General features: G+C 38.6%; 1 long non-coding RNA gene across 2 annotated transcripts in view; it reads left to right on the top strand.

The window, feature by feature from the left end:
* Positions 1-13768, top strand: part of LOC309811558 — a 30943-nt gene that overhangs the window by 724 nt on the left and 16451 nt on the right. Inside the window, exon 1 of one of the 2 annotated variants that reach the window (XR_014295211.1) lies at positions 10991-11132. The exons of the other annotated variant lie outside the window; for it this stretch is intronic. This is a non-coding gene — a long non-coding RNA (uncharacterized lncRNA). Of the gene's footprint in view, positions 1-10990; positions 11133-13768 lie in introns of those variants that run through there. 2 annotated transcript variants of the gene reach the window in all.

Consider the following 13768-nt stretch of genomic DNA (forward strand, 5'->3'; position numbering starts at 1 on the left):
ATTTACTTAACAGATGATCCACAGCCACTGTCATCCCACCAAACTGTTAAAACCATATGCTGCAAACTGCTCTATAGCAACTTATCCACCCTTGCTCCTCTGTCTCAGAGCTGAGGTAGAGTCAAATGACAATCTTATGCCTTTCTGCAGAGTAGACTTTTAGTACTGGTTTATTTATTGATTTGGTACCCACTGACAGAGGGTGCTTGTGTGGATAGGACAGTGGGATCAGCGTCTTCCTAAACAAGGGCACATTCATGTAATGAACACGCCATCGTTTTTTCTTTTTTTAATGGATCATTTCTTTTTTCTTAAATTAATTTATTTAATCTATTTATTTTGGGCTGCGTTGGGTCTTTGTTGTGGTGCGCGGGCCCCTCATTGTGGTGGTTACTCTTGTTGCGGAGCATGGGCTCTAGACGCACGGGCTTCAGTAGTTGTTGCATGCGGGCTCAGTAGTTGTGGCTCGTGGGCTCTAGAGCACAGTCTCAGTAGCTGTTGCACACGGGCTTAGTTGCTCCATGGCATGTGGGATCTTCCCAGACCAAGGATTGAACCTGTGTCCCCTGCATTGGCAGGCGTATTCTTAACCACTACACCACCAGGGAAGTCCACACACTTTTTTTTTTTAACATCTTTATTGGAGTATAATTGCTTTACAATGGTGCATTAGTTTCTGCTGTATGACAAAGTGAATCAGCTGTACGTATACATATATCCCCATATCTCCTCCCTCTTGCATCTCCCCTCCCACCCTCCCTATCCCACCCCTCTAGGTGGTCACAAAGCACCGAGCTGATCTCCCTGTGCTATGCGGCTGCTTCCCACTAGTTATTTTACATTTGGTAGTGTATATATATGTCCATGCCGCTCTCTCACTTCGTCCCAGCTTACCCTTCCCTCTCCCCATGTCCTCAAGTCCATTCTCTACGTCTGCATCTTTATTCCCGTCCTGTCCCTACGTTCTTCAGAACCAGTTTTTTTTGTTGTTGTTTTTGTTTTAGATTCCATATATATGTGTTAGCATACGGTATTTGTTTTTCTCTTTCTGACTTACTTCACTCTGTATGACAGACTCTAGGTCCATCCACCTCACTACAAATAACTCAATTTCGTTTCTTTTTATGGCTGAGTAATATTCTGTGGTATATATGGGCCACATCTTCTTTATCCATTCATCTGTCGATGGACACTTTAGGTTGCTTCCATGTCCTGGATATTGTAAACAGAGCTGCAGTGAACATTGTGGTACATGACTCTTTTTGAATTATGGTTTTCTCAGGGTATATGTCCAGTAGTGGGATGGCTGGGTCTTATGGTAGTTCTAGTTTTAGTTTTTTAAGGAACCTCCATACTGTTCTCCACAGTGGCTGTATCAATTTACATTCCCACCAACAGTGCAAGAGGGTTCCCTTTTCTCCACACCCTCTCCAGCATCTACTGTTTGCAGATTTTTTGATGATGGCCACTGTTGCTTTTAATGATGTGGGTGTGGACCTTCAGCTTTGCCCTTCCTGCCTCGTGGTGTATCCTGAACGGCAAACAAGGGAGATGAAGTACATCAAAGGCCTCTGTGGACTCTGGAGGGTTACACAACTGTAAAGGATTCAGATTCGTCTGTTTCTAGAAAACTTGGTAAAGCTTGACCCTGCTTGCATGATAATGCTCCAGTGCCACAATTACTGTAATAGTAGAATTTCTTCAGGAAACTGTTCGTGATTACTGATTCATATGCACCATGGGTCATATCACAGCCCAATAAAGAAAAATCCTGACAGGACACTGATGTGATGTTGTCCCTCCACACAAGCCTTACTTAGGAGTTTTGCTGTGTCTCATTCTCAGAAAACACTAGTGAATACCTTAGATGTCTCAGGTGATGGGGACAGAGGCATAGCTTCTTCCATTCAGAAGCAACATTTTTATATGCTAGCATTTTTATTAATGCCCAAGAGTTGGACAGGAAGAGTTGGACACACCCCAGAGTAGTATCTGCAAGACCACCAGCGCTTCACAGCAGGTTACTGCGCTACGCAGAAGTGTAGCAAGCAGCTAGAGGCACTAGAGGGCAGCACGTGCCCACCCAATGAGTCCCGAGGACTCCGTTTCAGGAACTTTAAAAAGCCGTCTGTTCCAATGGCTCTCAATCCTGGCCTTATATCAGAATCACTGGGAAGCTTGTGAAAATATACATTTCCTGGCCTCACCCCAGACTTAATGAATCAGAATCTTTAGGGGCACAGTCTTTCAATCTATGTATTAAATAAGTGTCAAAAATAATCCTCAAGCAATAGAGCACTGGGCTTTGGGGTGTGTACTGGGGAGCAAATGACCTCCAAAGAGCAACAATTCTTCCTCCCACCCAAGTTTTATTGAGATATAATTGGCACATAACATTGTATCAGTTTAAGGGGAACAACATAATAATTTGATGTATGTAGGTATTGTGAAATGGTTACCACAATAAGTTTAGTTAACATCCATCACCTCAGTTATAATTATTTTCTTGTAATAAGAACTTTTAAGATCTACTCTTTCTGCAACTTTCAAATATATTAACTACAGTCACCAGGCTATACATTAGACCCCCAGAACTTATTAATCTTATAACTGGCATTTTGTCCCTTTTGATCACCTTCATCCATTTCTCCCACCCCCACTCCCTGACACTGGCAACCACCAATCTATTCTGTTTGAATGAGTTTGATGTTTTTTTTAGATTCCATATATAATTGAGATCACACAATATTTGTCTTTCTCTGTCTGACTTACTTCACTTAGCATAATGCTGTCAAGGTCTATCCGTGTTGTTGCAAATGGCAGGATTTCCTTCTTTTTTATGGCTGAAAAATATTCCATGATATCATCTTCTTTATCCATTCATCTGTCAGTGGACGCTTAGGTTGTTTCCATGTCTTAGCTATTATAAATAATGCTGCAATGAGCATGCGTGTACAGATATCTCTTGGAGATAGTGATATCACTTCCTTCAGATATATAACCAGAAGTGGGATTGCTGGATGAAATTTGAAGCAGCTATCTGCGGATGATGTTATAAAAAAAATATTCTCCTATAATAGGTGAGTTTGGCCATCTCTGGCAATGACCTAACTTAGACAGTGATCTGTAAATGGAAGTTAAGAATTCAGGAACACAAGGAGGAACGGAGAATTGACCCTGACTGAGAAAAAGTACTATGTGCTAGGCCCTTTACACACATCACCTCATTCAGTCCTTACCCTCAACCAGACCCAGGTACTGTTTTGCCATGTTATATACGAGGAAACTGAATCACCTGTAAGTAAAGTAACACTAGCCTGAGGTCACATAGCAACTTAGTGATGGATAAAAAGTTTGTTTCTAAACTCCACTAAGTCTTGCAACCTTCAATTCAATCAAGTTGAGAGGAAATGGACATAACATATGATTATAAGATGCTTGAAACTGCAGACTACTCACATGTCCAGTTGTTTTTGAAAAGAAGGGCCACAGTAATAAAAGGACTCTAAAACAGGAGCCAAACAGCAAGGCTGGGTCCAAAGGTGTCCAATGTCGTCCAGGTCATACCTACTTCTCATCAGGTATGTCCCCCAGGGGCAACAGCCCAGTGACATTAGCATCTGAGACTGTCCCATTCACACGCCTGGCTTGATTACAGGCTCATCAAGTGCCTTCTGACTAGAATGTAACTTACAGTGTAAATGGACCTATACGAAGAGAATGACCTGACTAGCATGTAGGAGTATTCCAGGTCCCTCGGGATTATATTTCTCAATATAAATTTGTAAATTAGCATGACGATTTTATGCCTCAGACTCCTTTCAGTTTAATTTCAGTTGGTAATTCAGTTTAAATACAGTTGGTTTCTTCAGGAAACCAACTGGCTCAGAGAACCTTGACAAGATGTAGTCTTTCTACTTGTACAGCTGAGGAACACTGACTCCTAGTTCTCCCTCCTTTCCGTTCCTCCTAGTTAGTCTCCACTCTCCTGACCAGTTGCAGAGACAGGGAGGGCAATTCTAAACATGAGGCTGCTGCAAAGACCACAATCCCCGGCCTCCTCACAGAGGAGAGCAGCACCACTATTTCTCAGTCTGAGCCACTTTCCTCTGTGTGCCTCAGTTTTTTCCCATTAGTACAGAGTAGTATCTATCAAAGGCTATTTATTGAATAAAACATTTGGGTGGGGGGGGAGAGTAATAAATGTTATCCATAAGTGAATCCCGATAACTTAAAAGCAGGAAATAACAGTTAGTTATACAGAAACACTCAAAACATCTCAGAATGTGCCTGGTACAGATAAACAACTACATAAATCTCCTCTAAAGAGGAGAGAGGTTATTTTTGGCTGAAGTGATCTGGGAAAGCTCCATGTTGTAGAAAATGGCATTTAAACTGGTGCTTGAAGCAGACAGAGGATTTTAATACGTGGAATTTGAAGAGAGTGATCCACATGCAGCAGTCAGCATGGATAAAGCGGCTGGTGCCTCTGTGTAATGATATGTGGAAATAACAGAAGGACTCCTGAAATATTTATTTTACTATGGGTACATTTTATTTTGTATATATTCGATCTCAATGAAGTGAGGTTTAGATTTCTTTTCGTCTTTGTGTGAAAACTGAGGTTGTGGATATCTCCTTTTGTGGGTGTGTTTTTCTGCATCACATGGACATGAACTGTGTAGATGGGTCTCCTGAATCTGACCATATGTGTTTCTAGGTATAAATGTCTGCGTGAGTGCATTTCTCTACAGACTTTTTGATCTTTGTGGGTGTGTGCACAGGTAGTCCTGAGGGAATGGGAAGGAAAGAGAGAGGAATGAGTAGAGGTGAGGAGGAGAAGAAAGAGAGGAAAGGGAGTGAGAAGCTGTTGAGCTGAACCTCTGTCCAAAGCCCAAATGTGAAACTCCTACACATCATTAGTATTTTAAGTAGTTGATAATTGATTGTCCTATTGACCTTGGAAAGTTCTTTTTCTAATAATAAAACATTCATTGGTAAAAGGCTAGTGTTTCAAACTGCTATGTTTTATCCGTCACATTCTATGTCTTTTCATTTGTCCTTCCTTTCACCCAATTTAGTCCTCTTTTTGTATTTTTTTTTTCTTTTGGTGTCTTATTTTCTTATCCTCCCAGTCCTATTAATTTCTTTATTGGAGTTTTTTCTTTCTGTAAGTTTTTCCTTTCTCTTCTAACTTATGGAGCTAATACCATACCCCACCCATACCCCAGAAAACAAATGTTTTTACATTGCGAAAGGGGTACTTCTTGTTGTAAAGATAGCTTAGGCTCAATCTTGGTGTTTATCTTCACTGCCACAGTTGAATCAACAAATTTTAATTGGGTGCTTTGGTGTATGTTAAAGGCATTGTTCTAGTTACTGAAGAAACAGAGAAAAATGCCTAGAATAGTCAACCAATTATATTAATGATCATCTTTAACTAAAGTAACCAGCTTTTCTTTTCTCCAGACATAGGAGAAAACTAGAAGACAGAAAAGCAAGAGTGATTTAGGTAGTTTTTCCATGGGCATCTACTACATATCATCTTAAGAAAAACTGAGGTGGCAAATAATCATCTGGTGAAGTTGCATATTTTTTCGTATTTGTTAATATACTGTCATTCCAAGAAATGAGAGTAAATCAAAATTATATTTAGTGAGTGGTATTTATGCATCTGTTTCTTAGAAATAGTTCAGGTATCCAAAGATGGTTTATTAACTAACTTAATCATTTGTTTAATGATTAAGCTCTTAAGGTTAAAGATCTGGAAATATAATTTTAGCTTATGAGTTCTAGAATTGTAAGGATTGTAAGGATTTCATAATAATTGTAAGGATTTCATAATAATTTCAGAAACAATGACTTGAAAATTGCTCAAACTTAATAAAAGTCATAAACTTACAAATTCAAAATGTTTAATGAGCTCCAAATAGGACAAATTAAAAGAAAACCATGCCCAGACACATCATAATCAAGTTTCTTAAAAGTTTCTTAAAACCAAAGATAAAGAAATCTTGAAAACAACAAGAAAAAAATAATACATTACACAGAGGACTCAAATCAATAAAATTAGAAATAAAAAAGGAGAAGTTACAACTGACATCACAGACATACAAAGGATCATAAGAGAGTACTACAAGCAACTATATGCCAATAAAATGGACAACCTGGAAGAAATGGACAAATTCTTAGAAATGTACAACCTTCCAAGACTGAAGCAGGAAGAAATAGAAAATATGAACAGACAAATCACAAGTAATGAAACTGTCATTAAAAATCTTCCAACAAACAAAAATCCAGGACCAGATGTCTTCAGAGGTGAATTCTATCAAAGATTTAGAGAAGAGCTAACACCTATCCTTCTCAAACTCTTCCAAAAAATCGCAGAGGATGGATAATCCCAACCTGATTCTAGGAGGCTACCATCACCCCAATACCAAAACCAGACAAAGATATCACAAAGAAAGAAAATTACAGGTCAATACCACTGATGAGCATGGACACAAAAATCCTCAACAAAATACTAGCAAACCGAATCCAACAATACATTAAAAGGATCATGCACCATGATCAAGCGGGATTTATCCAGGGATGCAAGGATTCTTCAATATATGCAAATCAATCAGTGTGATACACCATATTAAAAAATTGAAGAATAAAAACCATATTATCAGGCTTCCCTGGCGGCACAGTGGTTGAGAGCCTGCCTGCCGATGCAGGGGACACAAGTTCGTGCCCTGGTCTGGGAAGATCCCACATGCCACAGAGCGGCTAGGCCCGTGAGCCATGGCCGCTGAGCCTGCGTGTCCAGAGCCTTTGCTGTGCAACGGGAGAGGCCACAACAGTGAGAGCGTACCGCAAAAAAAAAAAAAAAAAAAAAAAAAAAAAAAAAAAAAAACCAAAAAACAAAAGAAACATATGATCATCTCAATAGATGCAGAAAAAGCTTTTGACAAAATTCAACACCCGTTTATGATAAAAACTCTCCAGAAAGTGGGCATAGAGGGAAACCTACCTCAACATAATAAAGGCCATATATGACAAACCCACAGGAAACATTATTCTCAATGGTGAAAAACTGAAAGTATTTCCTCTAAGATGAGGAACAAGACAAGGGTGTCCACTCTCACCACTATTATTCAACATAGTTTTGGAAGTCCTAGCCACGGCAATCAGAGAAGAAAATGAAATAAAAGGAATATAAATTGGAAAAAAAGAAGTAAAACTGTCACTGTTTGCAGATGAAACGATACCATACAAAGAAAATCCTAAAGGGATTTCCCTGGTGGCACTGTGGTTAAGAACCCACTGCCAATGCAGGGGACATGGGTTCGATCCCGGGTCCGGGAAGATCCCACATGCCATGGAGCAACTAAGCCCGCAAGCCACAACTACTGAGCCCGTGTGTCACAACTACTGAAGCCTGCGTGCCCTTGAGCCTGCGTGCCACAACTACTGAGCCCATGCGCCACAACTACTGAAGCCTGTGTGCTCTAGGGCCTGCATGCTGCAACTACTGAAGCCTGAGCACGTAGAGCCTGTGCTCTGCAACAAGAGAAGCCACCACAATGAGAAGCCTGCACACCGCAAGGAAGAGTAGCCCCTGCTCACAGCAACTAGAGAAAGCCTGCACACAGAAATGAAGACCCAACACAGCCAAAAAATAAATTAAAAAAAAAGAAAATCCTGAAGATGGCACCAGAAACTATTAGAACCAATCAATGAATTAAGTAAAGTTGCAGGATACAAAATTAATACAGAGAAATCTCTTGCATTGCTATACACTAACAACGAAAGTTTAGAAAGAAAAATTAAGGAAACAATCCCATTTACCACTGCAACAAAAAAAGATAAAATACCTAGGAATAAACCTACCTAAGGAGGCAAAAGACCTATACACAGAAAACTATAAGATACTGATGAAAGAAATCAAAGATGACACAAACAGATGGAGAGACATACTATGTTCTTGGATTGGAAGAATCAATACTGTGAAAATGACTATACTACCCAAAGCAATCTACAGCTTCAATGCAATCCCTATCAAATTACCAATGGCATTTTTCACAGAACTAGGTCAGAAATTTTTACAATTTACATGGAAACACAAAAGACCCCAAATAGCCAAAGCGATCTTGAGAAAGAAAAACAGAACTAGAGGAATCAGGCTCCCTGACTACAGACTCTACTACAAAGCTACAGTAATCAAAACAGTATTGTACTGGCACAAAAACAGAAATATAGATCAATGGAACAGGATAGAAAGCCCAGAGATAAACTCACACACATATGGTCACCTTATCTTTGATAAAGGAGACAGGAATGTACAGTTGAGAAAGGAAAGCCTCTTCAATAAGTGGTGCTGGGAAAACTGGACAGGGACATGTAAAAGTATGAAATTATATCACTCCCTAAGACCATACACAAAAATAAGCTCAAAATGGATTAAAGACCTAAATGTAAGCCCAGAAACTATCAAACTCTTAGAGGAAAACATAGGCAGAACACTCTAGGACATAAATCACAGCAAGATCCTTTTTGACCAACCTCCTAGAGGAATGGAAATAAAAACAAAAATAAACAAATGGGACCTAATGAAACTTCAAAGCTTTTGCACAGCAAAGGAAACCATAAACAAGATGAAAAAACAGCCCTCAGAATGGGAGAAAGTATTTGCAAATGAAGCAACTGACAAAGGATTAATCTCAAAAATATACAAGCAGCTCATGCAGCTCAATATCAAAAAAAACAAACAACCTAATCCAAAAATGGGTGGAAGACCTAAATAGACATTTCTCCAAAGAAGACATAGAGATGGCCAACAAACCCATGAAAGGATGCTCAACATCACTAATTAGAGAAATGCAAATCAAAACTACAATGAGATATCACCTCACCCTGGTCAGAATGGCCATCACCAAAAATCTACAAACAATAAATGCTGGATAGCATGTGGAGAAAAGGGAACCCTCTTACACTGTTGGTGGGAATGTAAATTGATACAGCCACTATGGAAAACAGTATGGAGGTCCCTTAAAAAAACTAAAAGTAGGGCTTCCTTGGTGGCGCAGTGGTTGAGAGTACACCTGCCGATGCAGGGGACACGGATTTGCACCCCGCTCCGGGAGGATCCCACATGCCGTGGGGCGGCTGGGCCCGTGAGCCATGGCCGCTGAGCCTGCACGTCCAGAGCCTGTACTCCACAACAGGAGAGGCCACAGCAGTGAGAGGCCCGCATACCACAAAAAAAATAAAACTAAAAGTAGAACTACCATATGACCTAACAATCCCACTACTGGGCATATTCCTTGAGAAAACCGTAATTCAAAAAGACACATGCACCCCAGTGTTCATTGCAGCACCATTTACAATAGCCAGGTCATGGAAGCAACCTAAATGTCCATCGACAGATGAATGGATAAAGAAGATGTGGTACATATATACAATGGAGTATTACTCAGCCATAAAAAGGAATGAAATTGTGTCACTTGTAGAGACGTGGATGGACCTACAGAGTGTCATACAGAGTGAAGTAAGTCAGAAAGAGAAAAACAAATATCATATAGTAACATGTATACGTGGAATCTAGAAAAATGGTACAGATGACCTTATTTGCAATACAGAATAGAGACACAGACGTAGAGACAAATGTATGGATACCAAGGGGCTTTTGAAAGGGGTGAGGTGGGAGGAATTGGGAGATTGGGATTGACACATATACACTATTGATACTATGCATAAAATAGACAACTGAGGGGAACATACTGTATAGCACAGGGAACTCTACTTAATGCACTGTGGTGTCTTAAATGGGAGGAAAATCCAAAAGGGAGGGGATATATGTACATGTATGGCTGATTCATTTTGCTGTGCAATAGAAGCTAACACAACATTGCAAAACAGCTATACTCCAATAAAAATTAACAAAAAAAAAGAAAAATACTACATTACAGTTTGAATGACTGAATTTCTCATCAAAAACCATAGAGGCCAGAAGACAGTGTAACATCTTTAAAGTGTTAAAATTCCACATTCCAGCTAAAATGTCCTTCAAAAATGAAGATGAACTAACATGCACCCCAGTGTTCAAACTGTCAAGATATGGAAGCAACGTGTCAGTCAACAGATGGCTAGATAAAGATGTGGTATATATATACAATGGAATACTACTCAGTCATAAAAAAGAATGAAATTTTGCCATTTGCAACATGGATGGACTTAGACGGTACTTATGCTAAGTGAAATAAGTCAGACAGAGAAAGGCAAATACTGTATGGTATCACTTATATGTGGAATCTAAAAAATAAAACAAACCAGCGAATATAACAAAAAGGAAACAGACTCACAATATAAACAGCAAACTAGTGGTTACCAGTGGGGAGAGGGAAGTGGGGAGGGGCAAGATAGGGATAGCAGATTAAGAAGTACAAACTATTATGTATAAAATCAGGGACTTCCCTGGTGGTGCAGTGGTTAAGAATCTGCCTGCCAATGCAGGCAACATGGGTTTGAGCCCTGGTCCGAGAAGATCCCGCATGTCACGGAGCAACTAAGCCCATGCGCCACAACTACTGAGCCTGCACTCTAGAGCCCACGTGCCGCAACTACTGAAGCCACACACCTAGAGCCCGTGCTCCACAAGAAAGAGAAGCCACCACAATGAGAAGCCCGCACACTGTAACGAAGAGTAGCCCCCGCTCACCACAACTAGAGAAAGCCCTTGCGCAGCAACGAAGACCCAACACAGCCAAAAATAAATAAAGTTTAAAAAAAATTAAAATAAATAAGCTACAAGGATATATTATACAAACACAGAGGGAATATAGCTAATATTTTATAATAACTATAAATGGAGTATAACCTTAAAAAATTGTAAATCACTAAAAAAATTATAAATCACTATGTTGTACACCTGTAACTTATATAATATTGTACTTCAACTATATCTTAATTTAAAAAGTTTTTTAAATGAAGATGAACTAGAAACATTCTCATAAGAAAGAAAACTAACAGAATCTGTCACCAGTAGACCTGCTCTAAAAGATATTCTAAAGGAAGTTCTTCAGGCCTAAGAGACATGATCCCAGAAGGAAAGCTGAAACTTCAAGAATTAAGGAAGAACAACAGAAAGGGTATATATCAGGATAAACAGACTATTTTTCTACTCTTAAGTACTTTAATATATGTATGAATGTTGAAACAATTACAACATTGTATTTATAGATGTAATACATAAGACACTGATAAAGGGACATGATAAAGGGAGCTTTGTGGTTGTAAGGTTCCTGTGTTTCACTCGAAGTGATATTAAATCTAAATAGACTGTGAGAGCTGAGTATGTATGATATATTATAATCACTGGAGCGACCACTAAAAATGATGCAAAGCTATATGGCCAAAAGCCAGTAAATAAGTTAAAACAGAATATAAGTAAATATGCACAAATTCCAATAGAAGCCAGGAAAGAGGAGCAAGAAACAAAGACAAACAGGAAAATAATAAAATGTACAACTAAATTTAACCATTTCAATTATCACAGTAAATATAAATGGTCTATACATACCAATTAAAACAAAGAAATTCTCACATTCAATTTTTAAAAGACCAAACTATATAACAGTATGCTGCTTTCAAGAAACCTACTAGGTAGATAGATAGGTAGATACATAGATAGATAGATAGGTAATGCAAACACTAATCAGAAAAAAAGCTGGATTGGCTCTTTCAATGTCAGAAAAAGCAGACCTCAGAACAAGGAAAATTACCAGCAGTAAAGAGGAAAATTTTATAGTGAAGAATGGGGCAACTACCCAAGAAGAGAACAATTTTAAATGTATATGCTCCTAAGAACCCAGAGCTCCAGAATACATGAAGCAAAAACTGATAGAAAAGAGATAGAAACAAATCCACAAGTACACCTGGACATTTAAATACCACTCTCTCTGTAACAGGTAGACCAAAAATTAGCAAGGATATAGAAGACCAGAACAATACTATTAACCAACTTGACCATATTGACATTTATAGAGCACGCCACCCAACAGGAGCAGAATACACATTCATTTCAAGTGCACATAGCATATTCATCAAGATAAGCCATATTCTGGGCCGTAAAACAAACCTTAACAATTTTTTAAAAATTAAAATTGTACACAGTATATTGTCTGATCATAAAATAATTAAACTGCAAGTCATTATTTAATGACTAGAAAGATTTCTGGAAAATTTCCAAATATTTGGAAATTACAAAATGCTGATGGAAAAAAATTGCTGATGAAAAAAATCAGAGAAAATCCAAATAAACAAAGAGACATATTAAGTTTAAAGACTGGAAAATTTAATTTAGTTAATGTTTCAATTTTCCCCAAATTGATCTGGACATTCCCAGCAGGATTTCTTATAGATTTATATGGAAAAACAAAGAAAGTAGAATACCCAAAACAACTGAAGAAAAGGAAAGTAAAGTGGAGGACTTCCATTACCTGATTTCAAGGCTTAACTACAGTGACCAACACAGTGTGGTACTGGAGAAAAGAGAGACACAAAAGTCAATGGAACAGAATAGAGCAGGGATTGGCAAACTGTGGCCTGTGGGCCAAATGTGACCGACAGCCTATTTTGAAAATAAAGTTTTATGGAACATAGTCATGCTCATTCGTTTACATGTTGTCTATAGTTGCTTTCATGATACAGTAACTGAGTTGAGTAGTTGCAACAGAGACCATCTGACTTGCAAAGCCTAAACTATTTAATAGCTGGCTCTTTAAGGAAAAAATTATAGTCAATTCCTAAAACAGGGAGTCCAGAAATAGATCCAACACATAAATGGACAAATGATTTTTGATCAAAGTGAAAAGCCAAATCAATGGAGAAATGATAAGACTTTTCAACAAATGGTGCCAGCATAATTGTGCATCCATTTGCACCCCCCTCACAATAAAGACCAACTGATTCTTGACTTATACCTCACACACTCCAAATTAACTCAAGATTGATCACAGACCTAAAGGCAAAGTATAATACTAAAACTCTTAGAAGAAAACACAAGAGAACCTTTGTGATTTTGAGCTAGGAACAGAGTTTTTAAATATACTATCCAAGCAAGATTCATAAAAGATCACATTGATAAACTGTACTTCATCAAAATTCTGAACTTCTGCTCTTTGAAAGATACTGTTAAGAGAATGAAAAGACAAGCCACAAATTGGGAGAAAATATTTGCAAATCAGATATTTGACAAAGGACTTTATCCAAAATATATAAAAAAACTCTCAAAACTCCACAGTAATAAAACAAACAACCCAATTTTAAAATGGGCAAAAAAAGATATACAGATGGCAAATAAGCACATGAAAGATGCCCCACATCACATGTCATCAAGGAAATACAAAGTAAAACAATGAGGAAGGACCTAGAGTCTGTCATACATGGTGAAGTAAGTCAGAAAGAGAAAAACAAATACTATATGCTAACACATATATATGGAATCTATAAAAAAAAATGGTTCTGATGAACCTAGGGGCAGGACAGGAATGAAAATGAAGATGTAGAGAATGGACTTGAGGACATGGGGAGGGGGAAGGGTAAACTGAGATGAAGTGAGAGAATAGCGTTGACATATATACACTACCAGATGTAAAATAGCTAGTGGGAAGCAGCCACAGAGCACAGGGAGATCAGCTCAGTGCTTTGTGTCCACCTAGAGGGGAGGGATAAGGAGGGTGGGAGGGAGACTCAAGAGGGAGGGGATATGGGGATATATGTATAC

This window comes from Mesoplodon mirus, assembly GCF_964341445.2.
Source record: "Mesoplodon mirus genome assembly, chromosome: 1".
Taxonomy (NCBI): domain Eukaryota; kingdom Metazoa; phylum Chordata; class Mammalia; order Artiodactyla; family Ziphiidae; genus Mesoplodon; species Mesoplodon mirus.